The sequence below is a fragment of the Mus musculus genome, chromosome 6, assembly GCF_000001635.26.
Source record: "Mus musculus strain C57BL/6J chromosome 6, GRCm38.p6 C57BL/6J".
Classification (NCBI taxonomy): domain Eukaryota; kingdom Metazoa; phylum Chordata; class Mammalia; order Rodentia; family Muridae; genus Mus; species Mus musculus.
This window is the reverse complement of record NC_000072.6, coordinates 126,329,570-126,344,663: the sequence shown is the minus strand read 5'-3', so window position 1 is coordinate 126,344,663 and position 15,094 is coordinate 126,329,570. Positions and strand designations below refer to the sequence as shown.

The 15,094-nt window shown below is 45.1% G+C and overlaps 1 long non-coding RNA gene and 1 pseudogene across 1 annotated transcript in view; one reads left to right on the top strand and one right to left on the bottom strand.

Annotated features, from left to right (window-relative positions):
* The window catches only part of Gm33276, a 36,259-nt gene extending 21,335 nt beyond the window's left edge, over positions 1-14,924 (top strand). Inside the window, exons 2-4 of the long non-coding RNA XR_378033.4 lie at positions 7,162-7,291; positions 11,321-11,418; positions 14,190-14,924. This is a non-coding gene — a long non-coding RNA (predicted gene, 33276). The remainder of the gene's footprint in view (positions 1-7,161; positions 7,292-11,320; positions 11,419-14,189) is intronic.
* Positions 7,382-7,797, bottom strand: Gm44431 (annotated as a pseudogene).
* Positions 14,925-15,094: the final 170 nt, after the last annotated feature.

Below are 15,094 nucleotides of genomic sequence, written 5' to 3'. Positions count from 1 at the left end.
GAGGGAGGGAGAGAGAGAGAGAGGGAGAGAGAGAGAGAGAGAGATCAAATGAGAAGGTTGGGCTGTGTTGTTCAGCTGCTCAGCTGTCTAGAAAGGGTTGAGGGGTGTCAGCATAAGCTTGCCTGGGGAAGCCAGAGTCCAAACATAAATCTGAAATGCAATTCTAGTTGTATATCTAAAAAAAAAAAAAAAACTCATGAAATGCCAGAACCTTGTAGTCTGTCTAGAAAACTGTAAAGATCTTTCACCTTTGAAACTGTCTAATGACAACAATAACAGACCCTCAGAATGAACGTTTTTAACATGACATCACTGGTATTTTAAAATGAGAAATCAAGGGTGTTGTAGATGATTTTTTTTCATGGATACTCAGAGTTGAAAGGGTGAAGGATACCCCACTTTAGTTCCCTCCCACTGCCCCAGGCTGTCCAACTTTTCTGCTGTGGCTCTTGCAGAATGCTGGGATGACTGCTGTCCAGCTCTTCCCGAACTCCATCTTTTGGAAGGCTGAGGTGTGGGTAGATGCTGCACTATTTCCTAGGGGGCCATTGAGCAGTCATCTCTTTTGGAAAGAGCCAAAACAGCTTCAAGGACTCAGGGATGAGACTAAACATGGTTAATCTTCATCTCCCCTTTTTCAGCCCATCTACCCCAATTCTTTTTCAGCCACTACTCAGGAAAACCCTCTTCCCTGGATCTGTAGGAGTTCTAGTTTCCTAAAGAGCTGAATATGAAATATAGATGACAGCAGAACATATTAAGGGAGGAGCACAGATTTAAAGTCAGCTTGCAAGGTAGTTGTGTGAGCAACGGAGACAGGGAAGAGTAAGCGTGGTCTAAGGCCTGCTAGGGTGGCAGATCTGCTGTGTGGGTGGGCCTGTGTTTCCACCACAAAACCCCATACATGGAGTAGTGTAGAGTTAGTAGAGATCCCTTCCTTACATTTTGAAGCTGGGAAAGTCCTGATCAAGATGCCATGGGGTCCAGTGTCTGGTGAGAGCCCACTTCCTAGTTCATAGATGGGTGTTTTCTATTGTGTCCTCATGTGGTAAAAAAGGTCAGGTGAGACCCATACTCTTTTTATATAAGGGCTCTATTTCTGTCATTTAGAACTCATATACTGTCTAAAGAAGCCATCTCCAAGAGCTGTTACACTGAACAGTGGGGTTTATCGTGAACTTGGGGTGACAGAATTGACATTTTCTCTATGTAATGTAAGTGGGAAGTTGGTCTATCACGTTATTTTGTGGAGGGAATGGAGAGGCATATATCTAATTTTCCCAGAAAGCCAGATCCTTTTGGGACCCAAGTCATCTATCTCACTGTCATACTCTGGGAGGCATCTTTTTGATGACCCTCTCCTCAAAGGAAACTCAACTCTATTGTGTCCTTTTTCTCAGTTCCAGAGTGACCATAAGCATTATGGCCAATCATACATGTGTTCATCTAATGATTCTAGAGGAGAATTTTAGAAGAATCAATTAGTGATGGAGTCAATAAGCTGAACTGCACTGGGATGCAAAATGTCCAGAAAGTGAAGCCGGGTTCATACACCATTTGTTTGTGACCTTCTGTTGCGTTGCTTTCCACCAGAGCTGAGAAAGACACTCTTAGCTCACTGGTCCTGTTCGCATGATGTTCAGCCAGGTTGCCATGTGTTGGTATGAATGTTTTCTCCAGGTGTCAGACACTTATCAGGGGCAGGGCAATGGATGAGAAACTCCCCAAACTAGTGTCCCTGCACACCTGATTCTATCTCTAGTATATGGCCCTTGAAGTCATCATGGGTGAATGTCACAATCTGGGTGACAGATTGGCTGCACATTCAGCTCCTGAGAAACCTCTCAGGGGCTCTGAGCAGCTAAGAGGGAGGTCATTTCAGACCTAGGAAGGAGAGTATCTGCTGAGCCATGCAGAAGGATCGTTGTAGAGTTCTCCTTCTCTTCCCTTTTGAAGATCAGGCTGATCCCAAAAGGAGGGAGAAAAACTTATTTGTTAGGATTGAGGTTGACACCCTGGAACAAATTAAAAATGTGTTCTCTGCCCCCAAGTGCTAGAGACAAGCAGCATCCTGCCTCTGGGGAAAGTGGCCTGTCCTAAGCTTTGCTGTAACTCTGTAACTGTTAATAACTTTTAATTGTGTCTTTTCAAACAAACACACATACAGAAAAAAAAATCCATTCATTCAAGGAAGGTTTATGTTCCTCCTCCTTGTGGGCTTGGTTGGGGCTAATGATTGTTACCCTATGTAACACTATGTGTTGCATAGTGTAAACACTATGGGATCTTGTCTAGGCAAGAATAAGAGGAAGGGAGAAAGCCATGCCATTGAGTCAAGCTCTTCAGTCCCCAGTGTCTGGGGGTGATGGTCCTTGTTGCTATGGGGCTCTAGGCAGACTCGGTCATCCTAGAAATGTCCAGGGCTGGGCTCTGTTCCTCACATCATCTAAAATGGGGAAAACCATAGACTCTACATAGCTGAGCTCTCTTCCTGCACCTTCATCTGAGCTTTACCCTCTGGCTCTAACATAGAAGGGTTCAGCCCTCTCCCTAGTTCTTTGGAGGAGCCAAAGATCTGAAGATCTGAAAGTGTATTTGTAAGGGCAGATAGGAATCTAAGGCTGGCTGCTGCTTGCCTGCCTGGGTACCCTTGTCTGAAAGGTACCTGTCCCTGGACAGTTGGATAGAAGAGTCTATTGCCCCCTTGATCCCTGCACATTTTCTTCCTTTAGAAAGGATAAAGTCATCCCTTTCTCCTCTCCCTTATGAATGACATTTTGTCCCCCTGCCCCGTATCCTGGTTAGTTTCATTTACAGTTCATGGGGCTGTTCTGTGGCTTCTGCCTTATGTAACAGCTTTCTTAATCATAAGGCCAAAGTGCAAGGCAGTTGGGCTGGTGGGTCCTGGTGATTTTGTTTGCCTCATGATCTTACAGAGGGGGGCACAGATACTGTGTTCACATTTAGTTGGTCCATCTCATGCAGGACAGAAATGTCTGCCACTTTGCCTGAGAAACAAACCCAAAGAACAAAACCCATTCCCAATCTGGTCACCCTGCTTTTCAGCCCCTCCTCAGACGAGCTCTCCCCAGACGAGTTTGACCTTACACGGCTGGGAAGGCTGTTACTTTCCACTTCAGCCCACTGTATGCTGCTGCTCATGTGAACTGCGGGAACTTGCCCCTTTCTCTTATTATCTCATGAACTCTGTGAGGCTCATGGCCCGGAATGGTCGCTTTAGCATCAGTGTTTGTGTCCTTGGTGGGAGGGCCCAGAGACCATTAGTATTTGGAGGAATAAAAAAAGCCAAAGCAGGTATAGAGGTCATTGGATCATGTGCTGCTATTGTTAATGAAAATAATTTAAGATATTAATATAGAGTAGAATCCAGAGTCCCCAGGAAGCCATCACAATCAGGAGATCAAAGCTTAAATACCCTCAGCACTGGGTTACTTCGTTGAGGTGGGAGGGGGTCATGGAAGTTACCCATATAGGACACTTTCCCATGCCATTCTACCCTATAACACAAAGACAGTAACCAGGGAGTACCCATGAAGTCCAGAGGAGATGGGGAAAAGGCAGCAAGGTAAAGAAGAAATAGAGGGCAGGGGAGATGGTTCAGTGGATGAAGTGCTTGCTGTGCAAGGATGAGGGTCTGAATTTGGATCCCAAACAGCCATGTAGAATCTGGGTGTGGGAACGCACATCTGTGTCCCTAGTGCTGGAAGATGGAGACTGGAGGACCAGTGGCCAGCCAGTCTATTCAAAAGAGTGAGCCACAGGTTTAGTGAAAGATCCTATTTATAATAATATTACATAATAATGATAAAACAACAACAATAATAATGATATAGAGGAGGCTATATGTGGTCTTCACATGTGCACATGCATACCAGAATACACACACACACACACACACACACACACACACACACACACACACACAGGAAGTAGAACACAGAGGTAGAAATTTTAACCAAATGTCCTCCCTGCATAGATCTTTCCCTCTTTTTGCCCAGAGAGTGCTGGCTCAGGAGCCTTATCAGAGCTTATACATTCTACCCTCTATTTGGCAACCCTCCCCACCCCCCGCCCCTGCCCTGCAGCCCCTTCGCCTGCCCACCCTCCTCCTTCCCTTGCTGCCTCCAAAATCAATTTTCAGCAAGAGCAGCAGGTTCTGAGCCATCTGGGGTTGCTGGCAGCATCACCAGCCCGTAAGCAGCTCAGTCTGTTTGCGGTAAACCAGCCCCCGAGTTTCTCTGCCATCCACAGCCTGCCCTCTCCCTCCTTCCCCCACTGCAAGAGGGAGGAGGAAGACTTGGTACTGGACCAGAGGGGTCTTCTCTTGAGGAGTCATCCAGCTCCAAAGTGTATAGCACTTTGAGTGGGTAGCAGGGTCAGGCCTTGCTGGCCCCAGGCAGCCAGACAGCACTCACAGGCCACTTCCCCACCTGTGGGGAAGGACGGATGCGTTAATTAGCAGGCAGAGCACCGTGTAGGGGAGGCTGGAGCAGTGCCACAATCACAGAGAGTCACTCCTCACCTCGGCGCAGGCTCCATCTTGGTGGCAGCTCCTTTCCTCTTGCCTGAAGTTAAGGAGGGAGGATGGAAGACCTCCTCGTGCCTGTGTGTCACGGCACCTCTGCAGATTTACAGAGGATGCAGTTGGTCTGGAGGATGACTGAACCGGTGTACTCTGGATGTGGTGACCACAGCCTATGAGTTTGTGTTAGGGCGAGCATCCTGTCCACACCACCCTTGTGCATACATACTCTGAGCATGTCTTCAATCATCACCTACTTCTCCAAGTAGTTTTAGTCTTCCACCCAGGAGAGCATTTTAGATGATGTCATCAGCATAAAGACCCACCACAGTGTTTTTTGTTTGTTTGTTTGTTTGTTTGTTTGTTTTCATTTTCTCTGACACCTCCCCCACCCCTCCGCAAGCTCCATTGTTCACAGTATCCTTGATTGTAGTCTATAGCCAACTTTTCTTTCAGTTACCAATTGACACAGAGCTTATTCTCAGATTAGCCTGACCCCAGGTGAACAGGGAAAGAGGCATTGAGAATATGACCCTTCCTTCTAGAACTTTCCCTGAGGGCCTAGGTGTGTCAAGACCTTGCCCCTGTCACTTCTCTAACTTGCTTCTCGTTCTTTGCCAACACACTCAAGTGTACTGGGAGAAGAAAAGGTGTCATGAATAAGCTGGACACCAGGGGCTAGACACAGCTTTATCACTGTCTCCCTGGCCTTCGATCATCCCACCTACCTTGAGCCATGGCAGTGTCTGCTGTGAAATAAGCAGTTAGCATGTCAAATTGTGTTGATTTTCCTCAACATCAACGCTGATATGAAAACTCCACACATTTGTGGAAATCGCTACTCCTTAGTTGAAACTCAAGATTCACAATGATTCTCACCTCATGACCCGCTGCAAAGTAGATTTTTCAAAAAGGTAGAATTCTGTAAAGTTAGTTTTCACAAGGTTTTCGAAATCCTGTTACATGTCACAAATTATTTTGGGTAATGTGGGGAGATAGGTTGTAAGAAAAGGGCCTACAGAGTAAGTTTACATGGAGGGCCCTACATGGCTGGGCATCCATAGACCAATTGCCCTACACAAAGATGATGAGGCTGCTGTTGGGAGAACCAAATTAGTTATGTTCCATACCCTTGACTTCTGTTTTCCAGCCACATGTAACTTTGCAGCAAATACTCATTGACGAAGGCATAAAGACTCTGAATCATGGCCCCTGCATGCCGCCCCATTCACAGTCTTTTTAGTTTAAGATGGGACTAGTTGTCTTTCTCTAGCCAGTGCCACAGGGGAATAGATGCCCCCTCAGCTTTCCAGCACAGCCCTGACATTCTTCTTGTGCAAGGTGGGTTGGTGTGAGAAATCTAATGCCCATTATAGGCAAATTCCTGGACTGACTGAAGGAACATTCAGGGACTTCTACACACACACACACACACACACACACACACACACACACACACACACACACACACATACACACACAACCATGACAGTTGTTTGGGAACATCTTTAGAGGAAGCAGCACCTGCCTAAGGGAAGGGAATCAGTACAGATAGAAGGAAGAACAGTCACTGAAAGCTGGTGGCTGCATTGAGCCCCCAGCACTCCTAATGACAGGAACCCATGGCGGCCAGAATGTACTGAGTCAAGCTCCTTCCAAGGAATCATTAAACTTCTTTGCCTCCTCTCTATCCCTCAGATCAGGATTGTATTTGTGTTCTTACATACTTGGTAATGCTGTCTTTCTGGTGTTTGTTGCTGGTGAAATTGCCCACACAACACTGAGGGGTTGGGAGGAGAACCAAGCTCACAAAGACAGGGAAGAACTACAATGGTTGGTTTGCTAAGCAGGCATGGTGTGAACATCCTCTGAAGTGCTTGCTTGTGCTTGGAGGTGAGGGCTCCTCTCAGTATTCCCAGAGAAGCAGAATGGAGTGGTTAAAGACTCACAACTGGTCAAGGTGCCCAGAACAAGTGACTGTTGAATGCTCAACCTTACATATGTCACCCACGTGGAGGCCCACAGAAGAGGGGTAAGAAAGACTGTAAGATCCAAGGCTGCTGGGTGTGTGTGAGAGAGTGTGTACGTGTGCGTGCTGTAAAACAGTGTCTTCTAGACACGGCACAGCCCCCGCACTCACTCAGGAACTCACCTCAGCTGTTGGCACCTGCGGAAGACCTACAGCAGACTGTGCCCTGTCAACATTTCATCCTGCATGGGGGAGGGGCTGGTGTGGCTGCCCCATCTGTCACTGGGGGACAATGAGAAGTCTATGGGTTCTGGAAGAGGAAGTGTCATTTTCTTCAATGATATTGCCGCTGGTGTCTGTATTGTATAAGTAGCCCAACACTCATGATCTTGCAAGCAACCTTCACTGGGTGGGGTGAAAATGAAATCGTCAAAGAAGAAGGGGGCCTGTTGAGGGAAAGAATTTCAGTGGGAGAAAGAGGGGGAGGGCAGAAGGTAATGGGGAAAATGACCAATTGTGTGTAGGGAGTGTGTGTGTTTGCACACGTGTGTGCATGTGAGTTTGTCAAAGAATTATAAAATGAAGGGGGTGAGCTGTGGAGAGTGACATGCCAAAAAGTAAAAATTGTCATCTCTCCATTCTGTCCTAGATCTCTTGGACATGAGGACTGGTGTTTGCCTCTCATGGGTTTCCTCTGTGCATCAGACAAGGAACTGTCAACAGAAGAGGGAACTGAGAGAGACATTAAAGTCCAGGTTAGCTCACAAGACAGTGGAGAGGTAAGGGTGAGGCTACCTATCACCTCTCAGCTTTTTTTCTTCTTCAATTATTGTGGTTTTATTTAAATACAAAACATGCACGCAAGCCATCTATTCATTTTCTTTGCTGTGTAGCCTGGCATTGGGATTGGTGACTCTGATGGCCAGCTGTGCTGCTCTTTCTATGGTAGCTTTTCAGTTCTTAAAGAAAACATCGTGAGCAATCTCAGCACAGAAAGATTTGTTATACATCAGCTGGGCTTCCAGCTCCTTGACATTGTGGACCAGAAACTTCCAGAAGCCACTAGGCAGCATGTGCTTGGTTTTCTTGTTGCTCCCATAACCAACGTTGGGCATCAGGACCTGGCCCTTGAATCTCCTCCATACCCCGTTGGAGTATACTCCATACCTCTGGGTTGCCACCATTTTCCCTTAATTTTAACATATTGGTCTGACTGGAGCCTGATGAGCTTCTTGGTCTTCTTTTTGATGATCTTAGGCTTCACCAGAGGCTGGAGGGCAGCCATGATGCCACAAAACAGATGGCAGCCCACCTCTCAGATGTTAGACCTTCAAGATTTGGGTTATTTGACCTTGTTTTCTATATTGATCTTTGCAATTCTCTTTTTTATTTGGATCATGTTTGTATGTTCATGTGACATGGGATAAGACTGGTCATGACTAGTGAGCAGTCCTATTTGTCTGCACATATTGTAGCTAATGTAGTCCTAAGAGTGTCCACACATTGGAACTAACACAGTCTTCCAGGGACACAGGCCAGGTGAAGCTTTCCAAGCTTAGCTGGTACAAGGTCATAAGAGAGTCCTCAGAAGAATAAATTCTCAGAGCCCACTCTTTCTCCTTTTTCCAAACGCCATGCTGAAGGGCCACAGGAGTTTGCCTGACCAGCACTGCCATGGTACCTGCTGTTATTAGGGGTTTGCAAGATCCATTCTCAAAAGCACCTTTTACATTCTATTCCATTTCCCATTTGCATTATCTTCTTAGTCCCAATTTGGATGGCAGATCTAAGATCTTCCTTCACGGTAGTTTTCCTGTGGACTAGATGGCTTTGGTGACATGTCCAGACTGTACAGGCATGACAAATGTCTCTCTGCTTTAGCAGGCTGTGTCAGAACAGTAGAGGGACTCCTTACAGTTCTACTCAACACAGGGCAGTGTAAGAAGGTCGGTCATATGTCTGAGGTTCTGTACTCCAGTCCGTGGATTCTCTGAGCACAGTCTCACACTAAGCTTCTGTCTAAGAGCAAAGTGAATAGGGCAGCAGGGCCAGGAAACATGGCTGCCTTGCCTTGATAGGTCAGTTCTTGTGAGACCAGAACAAATACCCTGTGAAGATGGTTAGAATGTGGGTAGGACTGTTCTGTCCAGAGATGAAGGGAGAGAAGGTCCAGGCTCCTTCAACCACCCAAGCTCAATATAGCTGATTCCTCTATAGCAGAGAGACTCTAAAAGGAGTTCTTGCTTAATTAAGAAAGAATTGAAAACAATTCCAAGAAGCTATCTTCTGTGAAGAAGACTGTATAGCCAACAAAAAATATTACCGAAGCATATAAATTTCTGTATTCCTTCTTCATTGTTCCATTGCAATTATTATGTGTCCCTCAAAGGGCCAAGTGGTGAAAGCTTGGTCCCTGGTGTAAAGCTGTTGGAAAATGGTGTAACCTTAAGAGAGTGGAGGCTACTGGGAGTTCTTTAGATCACTGGGGGAATGGTGAAATTCAGGGTTTGCCCCCTCCTTTCTTTCTTTCTCTTCCCGGCCATGGGGAAAGAAATTGTGATTTGCTACATGCCCCTGGCATGAAACAATTGTTTCAATGTTCATCTAACTTATCACAGTAAGGGAAGGCTTACTAACACACTCTCTTCCTCACTGAAAAATAAGGATGGGCCCTCCAAGCAAAGGAACCTACTCTGGTGATCGCTGGGGGAGTTGAGAATTAAATCATTTTAAAAGAGGCTTCCATTCAAATTAAGCTGTTGGAAACTTAAGTAAGGGGGTCAGGCTTTCCATCAACGGGTAAGATCTATGGCACTACTGGAAGATCACCTTTATTTATTTAAAGTATCTTGTATGCTAGCCTCATCTCCCTGACTTCAGAATGAGTTCCTTAAAATCAGAGGTAGCTTCTCAAACTCCTGTGTCACCCACCTCACCAGCAAGCACACAGGGTGTATAAATAGACATCTCTACATGGACACATAGGGTAATGGCCCAGGCACAATTGCCTTGGGGAAGCCCTTTAAACTCATTTTAACCCTCTGGCTCTTGGTTAACTTGCTGTGAGGTACGTAGCTCTCTTGACCTCTTTCTGGTATGGGATACTATTCTTCTCTGGAGGAATACAAGCCAAAGAGTCTCAGCCAAAGAAAAAAGAGCTTTGACCTGGTAATCCTATGAGCCATGTGATTTTTGTTTGTTTGTTTGCTTGCATGTTTTAAGACAGGATTTCATTTTGCAGCCCAGGCTGGCCATAAATACATTGTGTTTCCCAGGATGGTCTCAAACTTATGGCAGCCCCCTCCCCTTGGCCTCTTGAGTGCTGTGATTATAAGCATAAGGAGCCATGCTCTGCTTGAGCTGTTTGAATTCTTACAGCAAAACCCATAGGTAAGACGGGCTGTGCCTCAGTTTCCTCGATTGTAAATGGAGCTGTGGTATTTGCCTTCTGTACTTCAGAGGGCTTCCTGAAGCACTATTCAAATAGTGGGTATGGATAAATAAGCTTCTGTAAGCCACCGAGCTCAGCTCACAGAACAGTAGCCATCCACACTCAGGAACGGGTCCAACAGAGTTTGTATGCGGAGGATCCCACAAAGTTAAGGAACTGCACTCACCAGATATAAAAGGTAACAGTGTCAGATGGTATGACGTGGGAACGGGCAAGAAACACTCTCCGTGTAAACAGTGCAAGATTTAGACTCCTTGGCTGCTAATTACACGAAGAGACCAAGACACTTGTAAACCCATCTGCTGTGCTGAGGATAATTCCATACGGTGGGAATCTGACTCTAGCTCTTTCAGAGTGGGTTAAGTAGATGCAGGAGGGCTGGGGCAGGGGCAGCTCACTGGGAGCCTTCTTTATACCAGTTCCTGAGCACTGCTGCAAGCATTAGCCCCACTTAATGTTCATGCCAGGGTGAAGTGGGTATTAGGTTCATATCCCTTAAATAAAGAAACCAATTTGTCCCAGATTATACAATTAATAAACAACTACATCCAGCACACTTGTTCATGTCCCACATTCAGTCCTCCTCTTCATCAATGCTTAAGAGAAATCCTATCTTGGGTACTTTACTGGATTTGCAGGAGGGAAAAAGCAGCCCTCTTAGCTTGATGGCAAAGATGGAATTTACAAATCCTGTTGTATGTAGCAGTAAGCTTTGCTGCCCGCACATCAACTTGAAAGACATTTTAAATGTGAGAGTTCATCACCCCATTTATTGCAACATGGACTGAAAGATGCCTGAATTAGTGCATTAATTTGTTTTTGCCTCTGATCCTGGGGCACTAGGACCAAGGGCCAGCTAAACAGGGGGTACAGTTTTGCTCTGATCTTAACCGAAGCTGTCTAGAGGAATCTGATGTCTTCTGTGAGAAGGCAATATGTGTTCTTCACTGTGAATATTGACTCATAGAAATCCCACTCTCTAAAATGACTTAACAGGACATTGACTGCAACCCTGTGATTGTGTCTACTTGCTGTGTATGAATTTAAGGGTAGGCCTTACCCAAGCCACAGGAAGGCTGGCTGTGTTCTGGAAGCATGGACAAATAAGTGGGTGCTCAGATAAACACCAAAAACAGGTCATTTATTTAAGCCAAGCTTCAGGCTCCCTCTGTTTCCCCTTTTGCCTTATCCCACTGCCATGTCTCTCAGGGCTGATCTGTGGTGGTGGTGGTGGTGGTGGTGGTGGTGGTGGTGGTGGTGGTGGTGGTGGTGGTTAGAGATTGTCCATTTGAAGAGGATCATCCGAGGACAGTGTAAGAGATGCTAGTTGTGCGTGCTTATACCTATTTCTCCTTAGATCTAAAGAACTCAATTGGAATCAAGATGGATTTAGGCAAAATCTTCCCCCTACACACACCAAAAGGATGTTTATCAATTTATTTGACAGCCATGGAGGTAAGCACTTTTTCCCTCTTTTTTTTTCTTGTATTTTATTAGATATTTTCTTTATATTTCAAATGCTATCCCGAAAGTTCCCTATACCCTCCCCCCACTCTGCTCCCCTACCCACCCACTCCCACTTCTTGGCCCTGGTGTTCCCTTGTACTGGGACATATGAAGTTTGCAAGACCTAGGGGCCTCTCTTCCCAATGATGGCCGACTAGGCCATCTTCTGCTACATATGCAGCTAGAGACACAAGCTCTCGGGGTACTGGTTAGTTCATATTGTTGTTCCACCTGTAGGGTTACAGACCCCTTCAGCAACTTGGGTGCTTTCTCTAGCTCCTCCATTGGGGGCCCTGTGTTCCATCCTATAGATGACTGTGAGCATCCACTTCTGTATTTGCCACGAGCTAGCATAGCCTCATATGAGACAGCTATATCAGGATCCCTTCAGCAAAATCTTTGTGGCATATGCAATAGTGTCTGGGTTTGGTGACTGATTATGGGATGGATCCCTGGGTGTGGTAGTCTCTGGATAGTTCATCCTTTCATCTTAGCTCCAAACTTTGTCTCTGTAACTCCTTTCATGGGTATTTTGTTCCCTATTCTAAGGAGGAATGAAGTATCCACACGTTGGTCTTCCTTCTTCTTGATTTTCTTGTGTTTTGCAAATTGTATCTTGGGTATTCTAAGTTTCTGGGCTAATATCCACTTATCAGTGAGTGCATATCTAGTGATTTCTTTGGTGATTGGGTTAGGAGGTAAGCACTTTTATGTCTCTAAGATATTTGTCACCAGTTGAGGGGTTTCTCTCCCTGGATGCTGTCTGTTGAATCATGTAGACTCTCTGGCCTGGATCAAAAGTCTTTTGATCCCCAGATATCTGAACAATGGCAGCAAGCCAACATGTCCACTGAGGAATGAACAGGATTGGAGTGACTAATCCCATTCTGAGCCACTATTTTTAATTGGCTATTTTAATTAGTGAGAGAGATCAGGTGTAAAAGCTAAGAAAATGTCCCTTTCAGAAAATTGTAGGGACTGTTGATCCACAAAGGTCTATGTGTTTTCAATTCTAGGCTGGACACAGAGTGAGGCACAAAAGTCATATAAAATATAGCTTTTGTCCCAAAGCATTCATGGCAAACCTGTGAAAGTAACTACTCACATGACATCTACAGAAGAATAGCACTAATTAGATTTCCCTTTTCCCCCCTGTCAATCTAAAACTTGTCCATTAAAGGGAGATTCCATCTTATGATAATTCTATCATAGGGTTAACTTACTTATTCTTCTGCTGCTTCTATTATGTCAATCCTGTCTAAGACCCTCCTTAGTTTGGTGATAGATGAGTTTGATTGGCTTTTGCACACAGTGGGAAGAATCCTACCCCCTACATCAATGCAAAAAAACATGGCTGAAGGTCTTCTTCCAAAAGCACAGGTTATCAGCTTCTCGATTCTGAAAGGAACACCTGGTTGCTTGGAAGTATCGGGTGATCTATGAGGAAAAATGTAGAATGGAAAGGATTGGTTTCAGGGGACAATGGCCACAGAAGATCAAAGATCCTGGGAGGCACCAGCATGCTTGAGAGCAGGCCAACCTCTGTGACATATACCTGGTGTCATTTTCTAGTGGAGATTCCTGATTAGTGGAAGGAGTCACAAAACAGTTGGGAAATGTCGCCTAGGATGCACTGTGCCTTTCTATACAACTGTTTGAACTAGAAGCTTACAGTTTGCTGTCTGGAAGATGTGCCTCAGATCTATCTTTGTTTGTTTGTTTGTTTGTTTTATTGAGGATGGACAAACTGGCTGAGACCTGCCGTGTGACAGTTCATTTTGCAGATAACCTGCAGGCTTCCTCTCCACCTTTATTTTTTTTTTCCCAAGGAAAGCCTCTTCTTTAGAGATGAGCCCGATCAAGTTTCAAGAAAGTCCAGTCGACTCTTGATTCCCACTTTGGATAATAGCCTGGTTAAACTTTCATGATAGGCTGCACTATATTCAATCTAGTGGCCCATATATTTATAGGGCAACTTCTCTGCAAAGAGATAGGCAAGCACCCTGAAAGAAATCACCATGAATAATGCACATGGCTGATGCTTAGGGACATAGCACTCGCTCATGGTAGAAAACAAAGGGTTCTGCAATGAGTAATACAAGGTAAGATTGGGCTAAATGCCGATGGGCAGCTCAAAGGGTTGTGCTGTTTCAAACTAAGAGACTGTTTAGGCAGGACAATGAGTTGATCTGGGAATCTGTCAAAGAAGACAATGTCTATAGATCTTGGACAATTTGTGTGATTTCTCCAAATAGATATGGGTTTGGTGGCCTTTCAGGGGGGTGGTGTAGATACAGAAGATGCACTTCCATGGGGAAAATGGACTAACCTATAGAGTAAAAGAAAAAGAGAAGAATGAAAGATGAGATTGCGGAGGGTCAGGTGAGTGTAGGGGGGATTCTGAATATCAGGTTGAAGCTCTGCTATGAGAGGGTTTGAGAAGCAGGGACACAAGGAATGTTGAGACCTGATAGAATACTCTAAAAGGAAGAATTAAGTGGTGCCAGAGAGGGACGGATAGAAGACTATTGCAGTGTCAACAAGAGATAGTACATGGCTCCTGCACCAGTGTGGTAGCCATCTTTGAGGAAGAAAATATTGCTGATAGGCAGCATGGCAGAAAGTCATCTGCACAGCAGTCACTGGGCTTAATGATCCCGAATCAGTGCTTAGACAAACAAAACTGAACGGACCAGACTGTTGCTGTTTTTGATTTTCAGACTGTTGCTGACTTTTTGCCTCCATGACTGCGATGACAAAATACCATCAAATGCTGGACTCGAAGGAAGTCACCTGGTTCCTGAAGCTGCCCTGCCTGTCTTGCCAGGCTTCGATCATGAGATTGCTAACATACTGAACCTCACGCTGGAAGACAGAAACTCGATTAGTGAATAGACTTCAGAAGTGAAAGCCTGAAAGATAAATGATAGATAGAGATAAAGAAAAGGAGGATAGGTAGACACAAACAGAAGAGGGTTGCCAGGTGAAATCATTTCATTAGTAAAAATAGAAATGTGGGACCTTTGTCTATGACCACGTTAGACTATGGACACAACCTACCACTGCCAAGGAATCTGCTTATGCCAATCAACTCTCTCTGTTGGATAACTTCCCAATGATGGACACATATGACAAGACTCCTACATGGGGGGTTTGAGTGTTATATGCACGTGTGCATGTGCATAGCATGCATGTGTGCCTAGTTGAAATTATTAGCCAAGTCAATTGTAATTTGGCCACTACTGCTGATTTCATAGAATTCTCAAGACCATGCTGGAGACCCACCAGATGTTCGCAGCCCCTACTACCCATAAGAGGACTAGACTACTCTGAGGGAATGATTCAGGGGGCTGCCCATCTCCACCATTCATCCATCATAACTTCTTCACTCTGTGGGTCAAGGTAGTTTTGATTTATGCATAACTGGGTCAGGAATTAAAAGAGATTATTTAATTATAAATATATATATATATATATTCTTATTCTTTTTCTCCTCCTCCTCCTCCTCTTCCTCCTTCTTCTTCTCCTTCTTCTTCAAACATGTATCTCAGTGTCTAGTGCCAGTGTTCTAAGGAACGTGCATCATTGATTTAAAAAGAAAGATGCTTGGGCTGGGAAAAAATTT